Here is a 2,796-nt window from a genome sequence, read left to right as displayed (position 1 = left end):
TCCCCGTTTACGGAAAACACGAGCCTGGGACGTTCAAATGTGTGTTTTCCGATGTGCACATTTTGTTTGTCAAACCTCTCCGCTCATACAGAATCTCTCTCACCTCCTGCTGTTCCACAGACAGCCTTGATGATTTTTCCGGGTACCTATTCTCTGCCTGGTTACTTGTTTGTTCTGGGGGTGTGTGATGAATAACAAATAGATCGTGATAACTCATTAAAGTTTGTTGGGATGGTTTTGACGGACGGGAAGTTGCAAATGTGGTGCCACTATTTTTCAAAAAGGACCCGTTAGCTTAACTTCTGTCGTGGAGAAAATGCTTGAACCTCTCAAGGAAGTAGTGGTGAGATATCTGGGTAGAAATTGTCTCATTTAGCAGACACAGCATAGATTCATGAAAAGCAGGTCATGTTTAACGCATTTACTGGAATTGCTTGAGTATATGACGAGCGCGTTGGACAAGGCGGACTCGGTGGATGTGGTGTACCTGGATTTCCAGAAGGTATTCGATAAGTTGCCACACAAAGGGCTGCTGTATAAGGTAAAGATGCACGGCATTGTGGGTAATTATCATTGATACAGGATCGGTTAACCAACAAAAAATAAAGAATGGGGATAAATGGGTGTTTGGATTAGTGTTGTCACTACAACTGTTTGCAATTTACACAGATGTTTTGGAGTCGAGGACCAAGTATACGGTGTCAGAGTTCACATTTAACACTAAGATGAATGTGTGCAGAGGCCACTGTCAGTCTGCACAGGGATACAGAGAGGTGAAGAGAGTGGGTAAGGATCCGGCAGATGGAGGACAATGTTGGGATATGTGAGGTCATCCATTTTGGTCGGACTAACAGCAAACTGGATGATGAAATGGTGAAAACATGCAGCATGCTGCTATACAGAGGGACCTGGGTGTCCTTGTGCATGAATCACAGGAAGCTGGTTTGCAGGTACAGCAGGTAATTAAGGCAGTGAGGGGAATATTGTCCTTCATTGCTAGACGGATGGTTATGCTGCAGCTGTACAGGGGGCTGGGGAGGCCACACCCGGAGTACTGTGTACAGGTTTTCGTCCCCTTATTTCAGGAAGGATGTACTGGCACTGGAGGGAGTACAGAGGATGGTCACTAGTTTGAGTTGGGAGTTGAGAGGGTTGGCCTATGTGGAGGGATTGAGAAAACTGGTTCTATACTCATTGTAACTTAGAAGAATGGGAGGTTGGAGAGGGAAAAAAATAAAATTATGAAAAGAATAGATAAAATAGAAGCAGGGGGTTTATTTTCACCAAGGACTGGTGAAACTACAGAGCATTACCTCAAAATAAGGGGGAGCGGATTTAGGACTGAGTTCAGGAGGAGTTTCTTCAGCTAAAGGGTTGTGAATCTGTGGAATTCCCTGCCGAGTGCAGCATTTGATGTTATCAACTTGAATGCCTTTAAGGCAAAATGTAAATATTTGAACAGGAAAGGAATTAAGGGTTATGGTGGGGGAGAGCAGGAAAGTGGAGCTGAGGCCCTGAAAAGATTAGCCCTGATCTTATTGAATGGCAGAGCACGCTGGAGGGGCCAGATGGAAGTTCTTGCCTCGTGCCATCAAAATTGGACTGTGTCCAGTTCAGAACCTGAACTTTTAGATCTGGTATATTATTTTCTGTAACTATTTTAAAACTAGTAGAATTACCAGAGAATCCCAACAGTGTGGAAGCAGGTCATTCAGCCCATCACACTGATACTGACCCTGAGAGCCTCCTAAACTCCCCCTGTAACATTGCATTTCCCAGGGACACCCAACCTACACATCCCAGAACACTGGGCAATTCAGCATGGATAATCCAACCTACCTGCACATCCCTGAACATTATGGGCAATTCACCCTGGATAATCCACCTAACCTACACATCTTTGGACTGTGGGAGGAAACCAGAGGACCCAGACGAAACCCATGCAGAAAACCCCAATAAGGTGATCATCCCTTTCTTATTTCCCAGTTCCACCTAAATAACTTCACTCGGCATACTCCGAGGAATATCCTCCCTAAGCAAAAACATAATGCTATCCTGAATCAAAAATGCCACCCCCCTCCTCTCCTGTCCCGCTTTCTATTCTTCCTATAACATCTATATCCTGGAACATTAAGGTCCCAGTCATATCCATCCCTGAGTGATGCCTCTGTAATTGCTATAATATCCCAGTGTCATGTTCGAAACCAAACCCTCAGTTCATCTCCCTTCCCTGTCAGGTCTCTTCTATTGAGGTAAATGCAGTGTAATTGCTCGGTTCTTCCTCTTTCTGTGCCTTGCCCTTGCCTGCCTTGACTATTTGACTTCTGAACTGTACCAGCCTCAGACATATCTCTTTCCTCACTATCTTCTTGGGTTCACACCCACTCCCTCACTGGTTTAATGCCTCCCGAGTATCACTAGCAAATCTCCATGCCTGAATATTAGATACCTTCCAATTCAGATACAACCCATCCTTCTTATGCAGGTCAACTCTACTCCAGAGGAGATCACAATTATCCAAAAATGTGAATCCTTTTCCCCTGCACCAGCTCCTTCGCCACTCATCCAGCACCTCCTCCTCCTCTGTAATATGGACATTTTTCAAGATGTCACCATTTATTTCCCCACATTCTCTCTCCCATGTACTTCTTCACAGTAAACACTGATGCAAAAGACTGGTTTCCTATCTCGCCCATCGCCTGCAGCTCCACACAATGGCTGCCTTGCTGATCTTTGCAGGTCTCTATTTTCTCCCTAGTTAGCCTTTTGTTCTTCATATATTTATAAAAGCCCCCA

The sequence above is a fragment of the Hemiscyllium ocellatum genome, unplaced genomic scaffold (genome assembly GCF_020745735.1).
Source record: "Hemiscyllium ocellatum isolate sHemOce1 unplaced genomic scaffold, sHemOce1.pat.X.cur. scaffold_336_pat_ctg1, whole genome shotgun sequence".
Taxonomy (NCBI): Eukaryota; Metazoa; Chordata; class Chondrichthyes; order Orectolobiformes; family Hemiscylliidae; genus Hemiscyllium; species Hemiscyllium ocellatum.
The sequence above is the reverse complement of the archived record's forward strand: the minus strand, read 5'-3'. Positions refer to the sequence as shown.